General features: G+C 40.6%; 1 protein-coding gene across 6 annotated transcripts in view; it reads right to left on the bottom strand.

The window, feature by feature from the left end:
- The window catches only part of immp1l (inner mitochondrial membrane peptidase subunit 1), a 69,069-nt gene that overhangs the window by 19,236 nt on the left and 28,762 nt on the right, over nt 1–21,071 (bottom strand). The window contains exons 9-12 of one of the 6 annotated variants that reach the window (XR_015865285.1): nt 19,085–19,163; nt 16,308–16,444; nt 13,775–13,834; nt 10,756–10,892 (exon numbers count right to left, since the gene is read on the bottom strand). The gene's annotated coding sequence lies outside the window, so the exon portion shown is untranslated. Of the gene's footprint in view, nt 1–7,652; nt 8,028–8,239; nt 8,354–10,604; nt 10,893–13,774; nt 13,835–16,299; nt 16,445–19,084; nt 19,164–21,071 lie in introns of those variants that run through there. The other 5 variants (XR_015865280.1, XR_015865283.1, XR_015865281.1 and 2 more) reach the window with 5 other exon arrangements.

Below are 21,071 nucleotides of genomic sequence, written 5' to 3'. Positions count from 1 at the left end.
CGGTGCATGCAATCTGCAACAATTGGAATAGAAACATTGTCACCCAGGCGTGAGCTTCTCCATCAATGAAATAAAGCAACCTATTTGAATGTTGTCAGGAGCAGGGGATGAGGAGATAACCCAGAGGGAGTTCACATCAGCTTCCATGTGCACATTTAGACCAGCGAGTGGAACTAAAACCTGGCCCGCCAACTAACGCGCTTCGCCTCCATTGGTAGCAGCAATAACAACCAAATTAGCCATGCACACGCAGGCGTCATCATGCAGAGCTGATATCGGTGAGCTCTGGGGCCCAGTAAGCAGCCCCGGGTTTGCCGTGGTCCAATGGACCACTGAATTGAGACATGACTATGAGCCGGACTGCACAGTGTGAAATTAAACTTGGGTGTGAAAGTGAAAAACAGCAAATAAGCATGAGCTTGAACGGCGCTATCCAGATTCCTCGCCTGTCTCATTCCTGCACCTCAACACTGTCAACATCGATAAAGAAGAAAATTGTTCATGCTCACATTTGTGTCGCTTTCTCTGTCATGACTAATGTGCCATCTTTGACTTGGTTTGTTGAAATACACTTTGCTTTAGCCCGAACCTGAATTATTAAGCCATACACTTGTCAGGCAGGATACAATAAACAGAGAAAAATGCTTTGACAATGACAAAGAAAATAAAGTTTTCAACAAAAGTTACTTTAAACTGCCGCAGTTAAATAAGAGATACAAGCTGAATCAGAGACTAACTTAAAATATGAACTTTGAAAGTCATTGCTGAAGATGCTGGTTTCCTTAACCCTGCAGAGATACTTTTGAGCAAAATGACCAAGCGTCCAAGAATGTCAGAAGGATTTTTTTTTTGTTTTAATTTATCTACAGAGTAAAATAGTGTGGGCTAATCAACTTGTATCCAATTGTACACCCTCATAGATGGGTAATACAAAATTCCAGAGAATCACACCCACCTGAGAACTAGCCTACCATGTGTTGCATTCTCCATTTTGCTTCAGCATTCCTCACACACACACATAAGAGACATCCTTGGAAAAGCCAGGTTGTCCTTTATATAGCACACACAGACTTAGTAGGGTATAAGACCATCCTTTCATTCATTTTCTATCGCTCTGTATCCTCACTAGGGTCGCTGGCTTGCTGGTGCCTATCCCAGCTGTCTACAAGCAGTAGGTCGGGGACACCCTGAACTGGTTGCCAGCCAATTGCAGAGCACACAGGGACAAACAACTATTCACGCTCCCAATCTCACTTTAGGACAATTTAGTATCTAATACAACTACCATGCGTGTCTTTGGAATGTGGGAAGATGCTGGACTGCCTGGAGAGAATCCATGTGGGTACTGGGGGAGAGGGAGATAGATAGAGAGAGAGAGAGAGAGAGAGAGAGAGAGAGAGAGAGAGAGAGAGAGAGAGCTGGAATTGACATCCGAAATCTGAACTGCGAGGCCGATCTTCTAACCGCTCTTTCACTGTGCCGCCCAGGGTAAAAGTCAAAATATCAAATACAAACGTCTGCTATAGTGAAAACAGATGAACAGGCTGGGTCTAAGGAAAATACAGTATATTATCGCATAGGTAAAATAAATCAAACAGGCTGGGTCTAAGGAAAATACAGTATATTATCGCATAGGTAAAATAAATCAAACACTCACATTAGCTACTGATACTACTGACATTTCAAAGTCAAGGGAACTAGGGAATTTTTGGATCCACACCAAAATCCTAAAAACCTTTGATAAATTAGTCTTTTTTCCTCTCTTAATCAACTACAAACCAAACGACAAAATTGTGGTACTGTAACTCAAACCAAATTTAGCGCAGGATAAATGGTAGTAACTTTATGTTTACCATTATCAACTGTGCACTTGCCCTTGGCATGTGCTACTTCCATGTGAACTGCTCTGAGAGCAACCTGTGCACACAAACTGAACTAGCGCTGCTTGACTCATCACTCGCAAGCAAGAACACACACATGCGCACACACACACACACACACACACACACACACACACACACACACACACACACACACTTAATAATGGGAGAATTTTGCACAGAAACTCATGCATGACGTAGAAACCACCAAAGGAACAACACAAGCAACCAATAAATACATCTTCTTCCTGTTCTCCTTTTACCTTTACTTGTAAGTCATCTGAAGATGAAGATTCCAGTGTTCTTACCATGACGATAACCACACACACACATTTACACTACCGCAAACACACCATACGGTCCAGGTCAAAGTGGAGCGTTTGATTGAGTCAACTTGCGCTGGCAGAGAAGTGCAGGTCTGCAGCCCTCTTGCAACACCAGGCCTAGTTATACTCAGCCTGTTTGAGGTACACTGATTACTGATATCGCACACACACTCACACACTTAAACACACACAGTACCTTCACTGCAGGGTATGTGTAAACTCACCATGCAGAAGCAGGTCGCTGCATTAAACACAAGCATATGCTAGCAAGAAGTCTTGCTATGATCTTGCACACAGCCCTCCACTAGACTGGGCTTCAGTACGCTACACTAGTCGGTGTGTTCCACTGCATTACATTGGGCAGGGCAGGCTCGTTCCCCCTCATGTGTTGCCTGTGTGCGGGTGTGTGTGTGTGTGTGAGAACAAGTGCAGGGCCCTGTAAGGAGGCTGCTAGGCTAGGCTCTCGCACGTCGAGGCCTCCTGCAGTCATTGGTGTGAGAGCCCATTTTCACAGTTCACAGCCGACCTGCTAATGGCTGATCATTCATTCACGCTCTCTGTTGATTGTGCAGGCGGGGGGTTGGCCAATCGTACACTTCGGTAATGTACCGTACATAGTGGGGATAATCGGCGAGGGCAATAAGCATGCTAATGTTTCGTTGGCTAAGAAAATTGAGGTATGGTGTTCTGCAAATGCTTGTAGGGATGATAAGTTGGTCTCAGCTATAGGGTCTCATGTATTTACATGTAAATTTTCTTTAACAACAGACTTTAATAACAGATTTTAGGCAAATGATCATTTTCTTAATATAAAGTAAAGAAAAACACACCTGCCATACAACTTATACAGTGGACATTGGGCTGAAATACTATCTGAACTAACTGTGAAGTTTGATTTGAAAATAAAGTGTCGTGGAAAAAGTGACACACGGAATGGCTTTCGGCTGAAATATTCAATCAGGTTTAAATGAATAGTTCTTCATCGCATTAATTAATTATTTGGGGGGCAAAAAGCAGAAACGTATTGTCAATGGAGATGGGCAATTCACTAAATGCACTTGAGTTTGAAAGGAAACTAAACTTGTTTAGCCATTTTCACTAGTAAAAAGTTTTCATTTTTTCTCTAATTAAGTGATAATTAAATTATTTTTAAATATAATCAATACCTTCAAAAAGACAGTTTTCCTCATGATCAAGGCTCAGGTAACCAGCATTCATGACTCACCTGTTTTCTGAGTTTGGTCAGTTGACCTGCGCAAGCTGGGTCAGAATGGTGCACATGTAATCTCATTTTCAGTCAGCAAGTGACAAAAGATGTTTTTAAAGGTAATGACAGTACATGAAGAATAATAATTTTTTGAAATTAAGTACGGACAAAATAAGTGCTGTCAAGCACTGTTGGCCTTGCCAGACGAGTGAAAACACTCGAAATCCGCTGGCAAACTTCAGTTTGATTTTTCAGACAACGCTTGGCTCTGAAAGCTCAACTAAAAAATTCTGCGAAAAAACCTACAACAAGACTTTTTTTTAAATTAAAAATTACACAAATTTTGTTTTGTGGTAGATCAAAAATATTTAGACCAAGTACAACCTCAAAAAACACCCATAATGATCAACAACAAAACACAGTAGTGCAATTAAACTGTGAATTAATCATTGGTAAAAGGTACGCTGAATAATACGTGTGTTGAATTTATTCATTTCTATTTCATCATATGGTGGCGCAAAATAAAAATCATCTACTACTACATACTAGAGGTGACGTACAAACAGTCGTCCAGTCAGGCCATGCACTGATACAGTTGTCAGCAACCTGAATTAGCAGCTGAAACCATACCGTTTGCGGAGTATTGTATTTTTTTTTTTTTAATCTCAATGTTAACATCACTTAGTAAGTGACAAGCATGGAAATAAAACTATTTTCTGGAAATTAAATCTATTTTAGCATGTTTCCAGATCACTTATTAGGGAAATGGATACTTATTTCAAAGTGATTGTGTTACTTGTTGGTGCACTGGACGGACTGCGATAAAGGAAAACATCTCTCTTTACATATTGAGGCCGCTTGCCTCAGGCGCTTTGCGGCCTTGAACATCGAAAGCACATGACTCGGTGTGATTAGCAGCCGGACGATAATAAAAGAAAACAAACTTGCGTGCAGTGAAATGCAAACTGGCGCAAGGCGTGTTGACTTTCTCATGTCTTGTTTGAGTAATAGGCTGTCAGGCATGCCGCTGATGTGAAACATGTTGCATCTGCCTCGCTCACAGGTTTTTCACAGCATATTAAGAGAACCTTGTAGAATCACTCTTTGAGATCACACTGCATTTTCTGTGTGACTACACATCTTTCGCCCGTGGAGGAGCTCGACGCCGCTGCACTGTCCATTTGGATATCCCGCCTCGTCCCGCAAAGTTCACTTCGGCCAAACATGACAAACTTCCTCAACTAGATTGGATTAGTACGAGCGGGAGCGTGCGGCTTGCGACTAAGTGCTCTCCGGGCTAAAAAAGAGAGTGGTAGAGTGCCAAGGAAGCATAATTAATGCCCTTAATTGGGCCTTTCATTGCAATGGAGACTGATAGTCCACTCATAGTGGCTGCAGGGCCGCTGCCATGTGCTGATAATGACGTGTAGCTCATCTCATACGCTTGCTGGCCTTTTCTTACTCCGCAGTGCACTTTAAAACAATTTGCATTGCATGGGATGAGTGTCGAGCCTTGATTAATATATAACCTGTAGTATAGTAAGACGTTGTTAAACAATATGTATGCTATATCAACAAATTACAAAATTTTGCTTTATAAACTAAAGAAATATTTAAGAATCACTGAATCACTTTTCTTTGGAAACACCTTGTGTATTTTGTATTATCTATCTATCTATATATCTATCTGTCTGTCTGTCTGTCTGTCTGTCTGTCTGTCTGTCTGTCTGTCAAATTGTCAAAATCCTCTTGGTCACAATCTATGTAGCTAGCTAGCTACATTTTTGTAAACACCGAGCGGTTCATATATTTACTTTATTTAAAGGAAAAAGTGATCCTCAGTAATGTTAAAAAATCCCGTGCTTCTTTGGCCATTTGTTTTGGTATAATAGCGCGTTATCAGCAGGGGGCAGTAGTGTACCGTTGCCAGGCTTTCCAAGAATTTAAATGGTCTGCACTAATTTATTCAGCGCATGAAAATAAGGTGCCTCTGTATTCTCATTCCTACGTAGTAAGTGGTTTATAAATATACAAATACAACATTATTAAATGTTGGAGAGTGGGGGTGGGGGGTCAATTATAAATGATAAATAAATCCAGAAATGAAAAATTATATTTGTGCTCTGGGTATCCCATTAAATTGCTGAGTGACGGGGGTCACTAACTCCGAGAAAACAATGAGTTGGAGGGCTCTTTTGTTTTATGTAATTACAGGCTAATGAAGTCAGGTTGGATTAATTGACAGTGATACACAAAGGTATACAGACTTGACCTAGTCAATGTTCTACTTAATGAGTATTTGTCAGGAGAAAAAAATCCCCTCATTTAATAGTTCTAGCTGTAATTTAAATCCATGTTACAATTATATAGACACAATTATTTTGAATCATGTAGAAGGTTACCCGGCATTGATTATCATGTTTTTATTTAATTAGGGGGCAATACAAATTATAAATATAATAAGCTAAACTTCCATTTACAATGGAAATGGTAAGAAAGACTTCTATGTTCTTTGGCTTACATGATCACATTGATGGAGTCGTAGCAAACACGAGGGAGAGACTGACATACTTTCCTCGATTCCCCTCGGGCAATGAGCTAATTAAGGAGGGTCCCTGGTTTTATTTACTGTCAGCTCTTGGGCCCCTGGGTGTGTGCATGTGTGTGCGCGTGAGTGTGTGTGTGTGTGTGAGCGCGTGTGCAAGGCTGATTCTAATGTCTCAGACCGATCTCAATCACACCAGTTTAGTTAGGGCCTTGCCATTTTGACCAAACTGAGCCTTGGGCACAATAGCGGAGCTAATGCTAGCCATTATCCATTATATAGCGATACAGAAGTCCTCTTCGTTGAGTATTGCCATTAATATGCAGGGGGTGTTGGTGGAAAGTCATTACATTGGCATTAATATGATACAGTAAAGCTGATATGAAGATATTCACACAGGCCCAGAAAAACGGTATCAGAATCGACCATTGACTAATAAATGACAAAATGTACGTGTAATCTCATTTTAAAATGCTTGTTCACGGGATGCTCAATGTGTCGATCATGATCTAGCATTGGTGGATCGCTACAGGCGCAAACAACCGCTGACTGCAGACCTATATGTAAAAGGTTACATATAGTACAAAGTACAGGTAAGTATGCTATTAATGTTCGTCAAAAGCTCGTCTCTTATGTTTAGGATTAAGATTTTAAACAATTTAAATGTTAAACATTTTTTCTTTATTATTTATACATGTACATTTATGAAATGAGAGCTTGTGTTTGTCCTGCTGTGGACGATCGCGTGGTGATGTGTGCATGCCTCTGTCATTTTCGCTTCCAAATGGGCAAAGCTAAGATGTGTACTGTATGTTGCGCTCAATAATTAAAACAATAACACTCAGTTACAGCGTTTGGGCCTGCTATGTTGATTAATCCAAAGTAAAAATATCTTACACGGTTTTGGGCTGTTGTTGTAGTCACTAGGTGACATTTTGAAGATGCTGTCCGTTGATAGCTAACCTAATATTGCTAATCCCAATTAGCATGCATTCTACTTGTGTTTAGCTGTATTGGGGGCACATCATTTTACCTCACCACTAGTGCTTCTGTGCTTCTAACCGAGAGACATGGTTGTGTACCAATCCAAACTTTAGATTTTTTGCATGGTTTGGGGCTGTTGTTGTACTCACTATTATTTAAGTATGTTATTTTGGTTGTGCTTCCAATCTGGAGAATCGATACATTTCATCACCAAAAGAACTCTATACTGTACCTATGATGACACATTGTACAGGCAGAATTAATCTTGGACCTGGTTTTCTTCTGATGGAACTTTGGCCTTTGTCAAAGTGGAAGGATTTATATGAATATTTTATTTAAACAGCATTCAGTGTTCGCATAAACCCTTCAGTCGTCTACAAGAAAGCAAAAGAAAGTCAGCAAAAGCATAAAAGAACAGCTTAACTTCATTGTGAAGTCCATTCATTCGGAAGTACTTCAAATGATGGAAGGTGCACTGAGTCCCATTTATTATGAGTTTGAATATGATTGGTTCATTTCTGAGCATTGTCACATCATAGTCATAAAGTGGGGTGGGGTGTGCAGTTTTCAACCAGATTCTTTAACATTTTGGCCATATTAATGTAAGAAAACATTTACAAGAATTGGCATTTGAACATCAGCACGCGGACCTTTAAATATTCACTTTATAATGTGGAAAATAAGCATTATGTATGGGTTGAACCACTTACAGCCAATGTCCATTATGTGTTGACATTGGACGATCATTTGTAGGTAAGCTCACTGTGGACAGCTCCCCAAACACACTCTGTTGATCAAATAGAAGCTGCGGTCAACCGCCAGCTACAAGCTGATACAAACAGTACCTCAGCAGGTTCCTCTTCGCAGGGTTCCACTCACAGCTCCATTTGTTGGTGACAGCGTTGCTGCGGAGGTGACACACCACAGCGACAGGGGCGGCCCACCCTCCAAACTCAACATCAACATGCACTCTCCCAATGGTGGCACCCTGGTGGGCCTACCCCCGTCCCGTGGCTTTGACCGTGTCACTCAGGGAACCCCAGGCACACTCCTGTCACATGTCACGGCAGTCGTAGAAGAGGCGGCTGAGTGATGGATGGACGGATAGGGAAAGGAGGGTTTTAGTGAAGAGCACTCTCATTATGTGTTGTTGTGTCTGCTGTTAGCTCTGACGCTGCAGTTGATTCCCCCGAGTGACCCGGAAAAGCAAGGCGTGGCCCGCACAGCTGTGCGTGTAATTAATGCACACAATCAGAGGTGTGTGCGTGTGTGAGTGTGGACGCACGCAGGGCCTTACCAGCTTATTACAACTAAACAGCGAGCTACGGGAGAGGGCGCCGGGCAATTTCACACCAGGCCTCGTCAGGAACAGCAGGGAGGAGAGCCGAGCCACATCAGCTCACATTCGGACCTGTGACGAAAATTAACCGTCATTAAACAGCAAAGTGAGTTGAGAGGAAGAGGGAGCCCAAAAAAGGAGAGAACGGATGACACAAAGACAGTGGGAGAGAAAAAATAGAATGCTGGGGAAAGGGAGCAGAGCAGTGGATGTGATTACATTGACTTGAACAAGAGACTCCATCAGTCATCTCGAGGCAATGGTGGATAATGACACAGGTGGGAGAGCGGCAACAGCAGCAAAAGACTGATCAGGCAGGCCGATAATCAGTGCCAATTGTCGTCATTTTGAAATGTATCGGTATGGGTCTTTAAAAAAAAAAAAAAAAAAAAAAAAAGGTCAATAAAAGATCGATTTAAAACTCTTAACCTCAGGGAACTATTTTTTTAATTATACCTGGGAAATTGCTGCACCTTTTGGTTTTGATTGAAGTGAATACAAAGTTACTCTAGGTCACGGGTGTCAAACGTTTGGCCCGCAAACCAGAACCGGTCCGTGAAGAAGTTTATATCAACATGATTTTGTGAAACATTACTAAAATGAATGAGACTGAACCAACTCGTTCGCCCTTGCATGTGTTAAAGGATTCAGTCTGTCTAATTGCTTCTTTTACAAAAAGAAATTAAAAAAAATGTTTAACAAGCACAATTATTACAATTAAAACAATTATCCTGAGCTGCTGTCAGCTGCAACTCACGCTCATGCTCGATGACAACTGACTCTCAGCATCTATCAATACGCCACCCAATGCTATACATGACAGAAGAAACTGAAAACTCTGGATCCAGCCCGTGGGCCATACGTTTGATACCCCTGAAATTGTCTTTTTAGAATAGAATGTACTGCGGAGAAATCTACTGTGTATGAAATTATCTAGAAATACATAGCTGAGCAAAATTGTTTTGAATTGCTATTTTGGTTGCCTGCACAAGATCACACACACGCAAAAAAACTCAGCCGAAATAGTCATAAAATAATTTCAGATCATGATTTAAGAACAGCACCGTGTTGTTCACATCGGAGCCTGCTCACCTTGGGAACCAAAGATGATCAAGTTGGTTGAGCGTTGTCATGACTATGCTTCCAAGAGTTGCTTCAAAGTAAAAGTCTACCTAGGCCGTTTGTGCCTTATGTTACTTGTACCGCAAGCGCATATGACTTCCTCCCAATGTTTGGCTTTGACTACAGTGCAGCTGCATGACAGGCAGTGCATTGCCCTGCATTGCTAAGCACGTCTAAAAAAAAAAAAAAAAACAGATCACATTCCATTAGCGGACCCCACCCCCTTCCTGAGATCTCAGGAAATTGGCTGCTGGAAAAGTCGATCTTGGGCTAAAAATGGTTTGGGCACCTTTGCATTACACTGGACACTGCGTGGATTAGGGCTGTACAGAATTAAGAATTGGATTGAGAATGACTCCAACTGCTTTTCATTTTTTTCTGAACCCATAAATAGCAACGTCCATCCTTTCAGAGGTGAAATTCAACGTGACACACAAATGCGGCCACAGAGTGTTTTATATTTAAGGCTAGAATGAGCTTTCAAAACCAGAAAGGAACTCTTGAATGCTGGCGTTCAATAAATGAGAATACATATTTTTCCATTTTTGTAGCTTACATGGAGTAAAAGCCTCAAGCAAGAAGAAGCACACTTCTGCAGGTCACAATCTAATATTCATATTCAAGTTGATATCCATATAATATGATAGATATAGACGCCGCAGTGTTGCTCAGAGCTAAGTCCAGGCAACTTGAATCAATTCAGCATTATCCTGACGTGCAAATATTGAGTTGAATGTGAACAAAGATTAGTCTTCTCCAAAATGATGCAAAATTTGGTCCCATGGCTGTCTTGACAGCTCCACTGGGCCTGTGGCACTTCCTTCTGTCCTCATTCTTTTTTTTCCCTCATACCCACAACTGAGAGACTTGCCCCTTCATCCCATGCAGCATCCCTATGCATATGTCAGCAATGCATCTCGTTTACATCTACTTCTACCATTTTAAGTCCCCTTTCTTCCTAAAGTTCTCAGGTGAGAGTAAGAGGGGGGCATGCGTTAATCACATGACTGAGTGTTCACCTGGCTTGAGATGAGAGGAAGAGATTAAATAAAACAGAGGCACATACAGTACGCAAAAACCTAGGAGATGCATGAGCTCATTTATGTTTTGTCGAGGAGTGAGACACTAAGCATTACAGTCTCATCCCTCCTAAAACATGTTTCTTTACAACACACACACACACACATATATACAAACATACACAGATGCGCTCCTGGTGATGAAGAGTGAAAGAGAGGAAGAGAGGGAGTCTTTGCATGGATGACCCAGTTGGGCTTGTGCCAGTTCTGGAAGAGCCTGGAGCCAAAGCGTTAGACCTGGAGACACACACACACACACACACACACACACACACACACGCACAAACGCCATCTGGTCCCGTGCCTTTTAATAACTGAAACAAGGCGCAAGATGTAGGCAGCATGGTGCACGTTTCCCATCAAGCCTGGCAGCAGCAGTCGAGTGGTAAGTAAAGATGGCGGCCATAGCCCTGAGAAGAGTAAACACAACAGCACACAGGTGCAGAGAGGTGAACACGTGGCTTTTGCCGGCATTTGTTGAAGGGGATTTTGCAGTTTCAACATGCGGCTAGAAGTTGAGTTAAAAAAAAAAACTTGCGGCCTTATGTACCCGGTGTATATTCTCTGTATTTTTTCTTAGTTGCGCGTCTTCCCTCCCCCGTTGCGTACAGGAGCCAGTCTGACTTTTGATCCTAGCATCTGCGTCTTGCAGGAATGCCTGCGCACTCCCTCTGCCCTCTGATGTAGCTCCAGGAACTAATGGAATGTGAAAGAGACAGACGGGCTTCTCGAGCTGAAAAACACTGCCCTCTCCCCCGTACACGTGTGTCCATACCAAAAGCATAGTTGTGTGTGTCGGACACACTGTCTGCTTCAATCTGGCTATCTCCCTAGCATCCCGAGGAAAAAAAAAAAAAAAAAAATGAAAGGAGCCCAGAACAGCTCTGAGTTCAGACGTCTGTTAAGGTTAAACTAACAAAAGTGTGTTTATGTTGTTTTTAACATCCAAACACACATACACAAACACATACACACCTACTAATTATTTTATTTTAGTTTTTGGTTTGTTTTTTTGCAAAACCATATTGATAAAACTGAAAGTCAAATATGGAACACAATTCTTATGGTCTCCCTAATTGTAACTGAAAATGCACACCATCATAACTGTTTGCCCAAATTAGTTAAAAGGCTACTTTCTGGTTTGCAAATTAAAACAAACAAACAAAAAAACAATATACCTCTAACCTGATACTATTTTGGGCTGCCGGGACCTTTGCCCAATTTTTACCTGCATGTTCTGCATTTGGCACATACTAAACCTTCAAAATTTTTCCAAGGAAATCAAGTTTGTAGTTTTTGTGTTAGCATGTTAGCCCAAAAACATCTCGTTCTTTCTGTACATGGCGGAGTTAAAAATAATATAGCGAAAGAGCAAGGCCAATTAAGTGGAGGATCTCAATTGAACATTTCCAAATAATACTTAGCATGATGGTAGATTGGCTAACCTTTGCGCTGTAGTGTACGGGTTAATCCCACAACTCCTTCTCTCTCTCACTCAGCGCAGAGAGTCTGAGGGTCTAAAAGGGGTGTTTACAATTCACTAATCTGACTTCAAAACCAGCTTAACTCCGGGAGACATCAAAGGTGTGCGCGTGATGGCCCCACTGATCCCAGTAAGGGGGGGATGTATGATAGACTGGAAACATTTGGAAAACGGCTGGGGAGGAGGCGTGGGTGCATACGGAAACCGGAATATTTTTGAGATCTTGTGATGACTGTCTAAGAAAAGCATCAATTCCAGACTTATAAGGCTTAAATGGGGGGAGAAAATCTTAAAGAGGCAAGGACCATGAGACGATTTCCTATGGTTCAATCATGCCTCTAAACGAATCCATAAAAGCCGGTTTGTTCATTAGCTTTACAATTTGTGTGACAAACAGCGTCGATTTACGTTGTTTGTACGCTGATAACAAATGGGCCCCTTTGGCTTTGCAATTTTTATATCAAAACTGCTCGTCATGAAAGGCAGTTAATAGGCCCCGCTTGTCATAAACATATTCATTAGGAATTTAAAGCTGACTTTGGCAATACAGTTGCAGGGAGTGGACGGCGAGGCCTTTGTCCTGGTGAGGCTAATGATGAAGAGCTCATTTGAAGATGACTTGCACGAATGCGCGCGCGCGGTAGAAAATGCAGGCGAGGTAAAATGAGCTCATAATAAATGAACATTGTGGGAATACGTTTGGCATTAATTGTCATCCAAAGGTCACGGTTCATTGAATTACCATGAAAGAGTTTGACAAAATATATTTGGTGCTCATTGAGGTGTGCGAAGCTGGCTTTGTAGGGTAAAATGTATAAATAACTCTAATAACTACAGCCATGTTTCTAGGACTTATTAATATCGGATAGCGGGGAGATGCACATTCCGCAGGAACGTTATCAAGGAGCCGGCTCTATTAACAGATGTATTTTTCCTCCTCTGTGAACACGTAGAAATAATGCAAATTATAATAAATTGTCATGTAATGAAGAGTTGGCCCCCTCCTCCCCCAAAAATGAGGACAGCGAGATGCAGTTAAGAGCAAATGAAAGCTTTTTTTTTTTTTTTTTTTTCAGATGTGGCCAAGCAAAGTTCTTTTGTGATCTCAAGTTTGTCCCACATTTCTATTGAGCTAGCAGGGACAGACATGCGAGAGCGCCCCGAGCAAGCATCTGCTCACACATGTACACATATGTGGAAACATACATGGGCTGACATACATGACCCGCTGGAGCCCAAACGCTTACAAAACAATGCTGCGAGAAGGATGGGGAAAAAGCAAGAGAATGAGTGCATATTTGCGTACGTCGAGGAGGAGGACAAGGGACGAGGGAATGTGTGTCTGTGTGTATTTCGACATGAGATGAGCGACCCGGGTGGACAGACACTGATTCCCCCAGGTGCATGTTGGGTAAATCTTCAATAATTCGGAGTGACAAGCAACAGAAGGAGCCGATTTCTCCTCATGTCATATCCTCTTTCTTTTCTCGCTTCCCGCTTCTTGTCAACAGGACTTTAAACTGGTGTTGCTTAGATTGAACGTTAGGGTCAACGGAGGACTTTGTTACAACCAACCACCGCTGGTCTGTTCTCCGTGCATGTGTTAGCCCACGGGGGTGTTCGCACACAGTGGACGATGAATAAATGCCGTAACATGGTATTTTATCATATAAAAAATTGGTTGACTCAGAAAAAATGCAGGTGATACGCTGATGTTTTGGCAAAAGGAATGACCGTTTGAACTTGATTTTAGCAGGTTCAGCTATAAGGAAAATGGATAGATGATTGAGGTTATAATTACATTCTTACCAATAAAATGTGTATGTTGCGCTTCTCCCAGATGTATTGGTATAACTGGATGTATCGTCACTGTAGAGAATGAAAATAACATGAAAACCGAAATAGAAAAATGAATGGCTACAAGTTAGGCCTACTTAACCAGTGGCAACTTAAGATGGCCACGGGTAGCTCCACTTCACACTATGGCGAAGAAGCAGCATTGTCACTGTTCAAATAGAATTATGTGACTATAGCATCCACAAAGCAGCTGTTTTCCTGTCATGTATTGATTCGTAGTAACATATAATATTTCTTCAGGAAGAAAGATAAAGAAAATGGGATATATTCCTTTTTAGCTATAATACATTGCTTTGCCTGTTTTTTGTTCTGGACCTCCCCTACTACAAGTTGTGAAATGTAATTACTTTGAGTCTATTGTGATACAATAAATGCATCACAAGTAGCAATAAGGAATCACATATATTATGATATGTTGCATAAGTTCACAAAAAACATTATGTAAAAATAAGCATTGCAAAGTCTTTAACAGTCCTGAAAACCCAGGCTGGTCCACCAGTTTGTGGTAATACTATGGATGTAAAAACAACATATTAAATGCCACAGCCATTCACACACACAAACACACTAAAGAGCAATTTAGAGTGTCCAATATATCGACTATGCGTGTTTTGGGTAATGTGGGAGGAAACTGTAGTACCCAAAGAAAACCCACGCTGGCACAGGGAGAACATGCATAGTCCACACAGGAAGGCCGCAGACGGAGGTAAACTCATGACCTCTGCACTGTGAAGAGGATATGCTAACCAATCTGCCACCCATGTCAGTTCTAACTTTAATTCTTTTTCGCAACTGTGCTTTCAGTATGCTGATAAGACCCAGTTTTCTGCATTTGCAAGCACACCCTGAAGTGGACAATGATTTTTTTTTTTGGAGTCCTTTAATGGTTGGGAAGCCAGACGGAAGACATGAAAAAGTGTAAGTGTGAGACTTGTCAGTAAAGGTATATTTAGCTAGAAAACACTCTGACAACAACTTTGATGAAGGAAGCTTTCCATTCTTTGTAAGGAGGAGCTTGCTTACCACAGAAGCAGCTCAATTTAGCTAACCACATAAATGCTAAGCACCCAGCTATGACTGTAGTTATAGCTAACGAAAGCAACAGAGACACCACTATACAAGTAGTGTGCCATAGCAAAACTCTTTGCCATAAAAAAAACGTGAAAACACCCCATGTTTGAGCAAATCTGCAATGGACAGAATAGACAATGTTTAGTTTTAAGGTATTTTTCTAATTATTTGCAATTAAAAAAAAGAAAACAGAACCATTCCTCCTAAGTGACAAAACTAAATGTTTTAGAAGACACATGGGACAATAGTTAAAAAACAATCAAACAGCAGAAGGTACTGCATTTGCTGCATTTTACTGCATTTGTTTTTGTAGTTTTTTGATCTACTACTATTACATAATTTACACAATATATCTAAATGAATGGTTAAAAAATGGTTGAGGGGTTTTCTCAGACATTTTAGGTGAAACTAAAAAGTTTAATTAATTAATTACAGATACAAAATAATCTCTCATTTTTTAAATTCTTTACAGTATTAGGTAACACTGACTTTTTTACACAAATTTACTTTTTTTTTAATGGTTAAAAAGATGACATGTTGTTTTAATTACATTTTTCAGTAAGTCTCCAATGGGGAGGAAGCCCCTGGACATCTTTGTTAATCACTCTTTTTAAACCCCTCAACGAGCACTATCTAAATGATAATAGAGAGCAGGAAACGAGACACAAACCAGCTAGCCAAACAAGCCCCCTCAGGCCTTTAGCCAAATTAAATCCCAATTAAATGTTCACATTCACTCCTGATGTGAACGTGTGTATGTGTGATTCTTTGTATGTTTGTGTGTTTATCATTGCAAAACCAGGTCTTTGATTTAAACAGCAAAGGTCATTGGCTGTCGGAGTTGCTGTATGTTACTGTTGCAATCAGTGTGTCTGATTTTGTTTTGACTGTTATTGTTCCAAATGAAGAAGCAGCTGACCTTTGTTTGTAAAACAAATATGAAGGATCACGTCACTATTATTGGTATTGTAATTGTCACAAGAGCTTCAATACTCAATATGAAATCATGGATTCACTGTGACGTTTGGAAAGACACTGACGTATACATATATATATATATATATATATATATATATATATATATATATATATATATATATATATATATATATATATATATATATATATATATATATATATACATACATATATACATACATATATACATACATATATACATATATATATATATATATATATATATATATATATATATATATATATATATATATATATATATATATATATATATAACTCGTTTTGCAGAAAAAAAAACAACAACAACGACGTAGGCCTAAACTGTGTGTTAAACAGTGTGACAATGTGGAGCACAAGTCCCATAAGTCCATGAAGGTTGCAGGTAAATAGATCACCACGTACACAGCAGATGGCCAATTTGTCCTCACCCCCTCACCTCCTCCTGCGTTAGAGTCCATGTGGCAGCAGGTCGAGACAGGTCCCACCTGAACCAGGCCTTTCTGGTTCACAGGTGAGTCCTCGCTCATCCTCGACCACTTCCTGTCTTTATAGTCCAGTCCCGTGGTTCCATGCCTGTGAAAACACATGAGAGCAGCATGTGCTTGCTTGCTTCTGCTGGGCCAGCTGGGAATCTGGTGGATGATGACCCACCTGATCTAAGCACAATGGAGCCTTTTGACAAGCACAGCAATCAGGAATTTATTAATATAATGCAATAACGACGCCTGTGTGTACTGATTGTCTTGTGAACTGGACTTCTGTGACTTGTTAAGATTGTTCCTGTCGTTTCTCCACACACCTCAAGGTGGGAGTATTGTCATATGTTCCTCTGCAGCCAGGCTCTCGTTAGAATAATTGTGATTTATTAAGATTCATGAAGTCTTCAAAGATGTGGTTATCTAGTTGTACTTCTGAACAGATGGAAAAAATAAATATAGGACATTTTCAGTGATTTCGTTTTAAATTTTGTGTATCTTTCATGTAAATTAAAATGTAGAGCTTGAATGATGCACTCTTCTTGATTTGGAAGATTGTGAATTCAAAAGAGAGGATTATTACATTTTACAGTGCAAAAACAATGTTATGCGAAAAGTATACGACACATGTACATAACAAGTTCAGGACGCAAAGAAAATAAAACATACAAATCACTACAAAGGCATGTGTAATGCCTTTTATATGCAGCGACTCTGCATATCTCCAATCAAAATGTGTGTGTGTGTGTGTGTGTATATATATATATATATATATATATATATATATATATATATATATATATATATATATATATATATATATATATATATATATATATATATATATATATATATATATATATATATATATGTCATAATTTAACAATCTAACAGTATACATAGTGGCTGTTTACGTTAGTATATATCTGCATTGTTTTGTACTGAAAATTGTTTCTGATATTTTAGCTACACTAGAAGGGCAAAACATTAGAAACAGCTCTATAATGTATATCATAGCAAACTGCAACTATATTTATCTACATATTGAGAAATCTACATACAGTGAGTACTGGATATAGATTCCATCAGTGTGTTTGTGGGTGAGTGGCAGATGTTGTATCGAATAAGTGCTTTTAGTTTGTGATTGTTGGGAGCTTTGCGTGCAGAACAGTGCTTGTTCCAACACTGAGAGATTGCCTGGGTTGGGGGGTTGAAAGGGAGAGATGCAATAACAGCAACATGATGTGGACTATACAAGTGAGAGGAACAGCAATTAGTCACATAGTTGCATCCTGGAAGATACAAGAACACTGGCACTCTCATGTGGAGAAACACGCTCATGTTTATCAGCGGCCTGTGTACAGCCGGACTTTAATGGTTAAACAGTGCCTGAATGTAAGTAATCCTTAAAACTGTATTTTGATATTGATGGACTCCCTGTTGAGGTGGGGGTTTTTTTTGGTACCTTTTCTTCACTTCAACCTACCATGGCTGCAAGTGGTGTGACAAACTAACACTGCACCACGTCAGCACGGGCACTGATTGTCTTATCTGCCCATTTATCACAGATGAATTGGAACCAGCCTTGCCTGAAACCTGCTTTCAGACTTTGCTCGGCTGGTTCGGAACGCACGACGCCGCTACCGAGTTCAGTGTGGGGGTGCGGGAACAAGGTTTCGCAGCAAATGTATTCAGGTAATAATGACAAATGCCACGGTGACATGCTAAGGTGCTGCCACTAGCCTACATGCGGCACGTCTTGTTCTCATGCTGTCTCAGCAAACCGACACCAAATTACCACCCCCCTCATCCGGAAGAGTGTAAGTTCCTCCGGCTTTAAATAGCCTCAAATGAGATCTCGCATGATGGCGAAAGCTAAAAAATGCATTAGAGTGCAAGACGTAGCGGTCTCCATGAGGCTGTCCACGTAAGCTGTTTGCACACAAACCAGCGCTGATGTCTTCTGTCAGAGCTCATTTTGGTAAACACGGATGTGGACATGAGGAAGCGGGGTGACAGGTGCATGATTGAGCTACTTAAAAGCAGACACTGCTCATCTCCCAGGATTGCCGCTGTCTTTCCCCTCCTGCACAGCGTAAGCTCACTTTCACCCCTGCCGCACTTCCTTCCAAAGGTGAACTTTTACAACAAACTTAAATGTTGAGGAAGTTTCAAAAGATTGCTGTAATCACTTCGTTATCATTCATAGATAAAACGGCCTTTGATGGGCGTTTCGTGGTCGACTTTGCCACCTTTTCAACTTCTTTGCTTTATGAGCGAGTCCGCTTAGACGAGATGGGTAATAGATAAACATAAAATATGCATCTAGATCTTCTGCTTGGGCGAGTGGACTGAATCTGTATGAATGGCTAATGTGTTGCCGTGACGGCAAGCAACTAGATTGATCACTCATTACGATATCTGCTCCATTGGCCATTAACACCCGCAAGGAGCCTAAGTGTGGGCCCCATCACACACCAGGGTTAAATTGAGAGTGAAGAAGCGAACTGTGTGCATGTTTGGGTGTGTGTATGTGTGTGTGAAGGGGTAATGGCTGCTGCATGATCCACTCATGGACAACTATGGGCTGCTAGAGCCAAAAGATGGGCGGTAAACACCAGGCCTACAATACAGTACACCACAGCAGTTCCTCACCAGGGGAAGCTGTGCTCTGTGTTTATCCCACTCACTTACCACATTAAGACACAATGCGGCACTTACAAAAGCGACTATTTACCCAGATGGCTGCATAGGTGCGACCTCATGGTCCAGGTGTGTGAACAAAAATCACCATGGTCAGCTTGGAGATGATACAACTGGAAAAGTTGGCAAAGGACAAAAAAAATAGGACATCTGGTATTTTGTCTTTGTTCTTGGTACGCGGAATGGTTGACAGAAAAAAATGGTGTTGAATTTACTCTTCATTCGTCAGGTACATTGAAGATATATTGTGGTGTATTGTGTGTGTGTGTGTGTGTGTGTGTTATATATTATATGCGCCATTATGCAGTTTAAACCTCACATAAAGCCACACTTTTGGAGTGAGGAGCAAAATGATTACTTTATCAGTGTGGCGAGTGACATGAATTTCATGTATTTTATTGACGGTAGAAAGTAAAAAGCAAAAATGAAGTCTATTTGTGTCATAGTAACTGTACATTGTGATTTCAAACGGGGTAACACAGCTAACCTTTCACTAAACCATGTAAATTGAGATATTCCAAATGTTTAAGAAACCCAAACTATATTTGTTTACCCAAATTAGAAGCGGCATGTAATTGCATTGTGGCAAGTGAAAGAAAGACAGTTTGGATGTGTCATTTTAGTTGCCTTGTCACATTTAAAATTCATAAGCCATAAGGCATGAGCATTATTAAGAATGGCTGATGATAACAATGAAAATGCTGTTTGGTGAAAACAGGGCAAAGAGTTTGAACACATGCTCCTACATTAAACAGTGTAAGCCATATCAATACTCAAGAATAAGTCAAAAGACGATTCACACCCAACACAGCAGGGCCATTGTCAAAATTGAATAAATTCATCTGTGACACCTGCCTTTGTATCTCTGTTTCAACTGTGACAAACTACCTGCACACATCCACACACACACACACACACACACACACACACACACACGAACACACACACGCACTAAAGTGGATTTACTTGCATTACACACAGCACATTGAACATGCCAATCACCGGACACTGGAACTGCCTGCATTCCTTTAGAAATTAACCACGCACCTGAAACAGCGAGTAATGGTGGCGTGGGCACGAATATTATCAAAAAGCTGAAGCTCGAGCTGCATGTTAAAACATACTACTTCACATGCTTTAATTGCTAAAAAGATTAGTACCCCCATGAATTGTTAAAAAAGACATGCAGTAATGAGATACAGTAATTACATAGAATGAAAACAAAGGTTTTGCCCACATGTTTTGCTTCGATTAATTAGACATTTTATTGCTCCTTTTGGTTTGCAATCTTTGGCGACCAGGGGCAGTGTAATACAGACATAAACACATATTGGTCAATTTTCACAAACAACAAAGATTATATGCCTGGAATAACTATTCAATTGTCGGTCTTTGTGTGTCGCTCCACCAGCTGTGTATGAATTACCATTGCTTGAAGGGTTATAACACTGCAACACAACATTATTTTTAGCATTTCCAATTTTTATCTGCATTAAAAGCTAAACTAGCTTCATTAAGAGAACGTTATGTAGTTGTGTTTATGGTTATAGCTTTCGTTGTTGTCGATTAACAGTAATCTTTTTATATACATACCGTACCAAGAAGAACATTTCAAAAACAATATGCCCTGAAATGTCGACCATATTCCGTAAATAAAGGCTTACCGCTGTCATTACTTTTTAAGTGAAAATATTGGTTCAGAATCCGGACAAAAAGGAGATCGACAGTTTGCGCTTGACCTTAAATGTTCCGCTGAATACAAATTAGAATTTGAAAAGGCTGGCTATTCAAATCAAATTCCTGCCCAATGCAATGTTTCTTTGAGGAGAGGAGAGGCTAGGGGACAGGGTCAGAGGGCCTATGAATTTCGTACTGAGAAGCCTGAGATGCTTATGTTGACATGAAGCCTGTTTACGCCGCTGAGTTCCCCTCTGAAAAGAAGTCACACGGGATGCGAGGACCCCTATTCAAGGCCTCCCAAATGGGATAGCATCTTCCAGGGGAGAGACCCGAGATGCTCC

Source organism: Hippichthys cyanospilos, chromosome 4 (assembly GCF_059441005.1).
Source record: "Hippichthys cyanospilos isolate Australia breed blue-spotted pipefish chromosome 4, RoL_Hcya_1.0, whole genome shotgun sequence".
Classification (NCBI taxonomy): Eukaryota; Metazoa; Chordata; class Actinopteri; order Syngnathiformes; family Syngnathidae; genus Hippichthys; species Hippichthys cyanospilos.
This window is presented reverse-complemented; position numbering and strand designations above follow the sequence as displayed.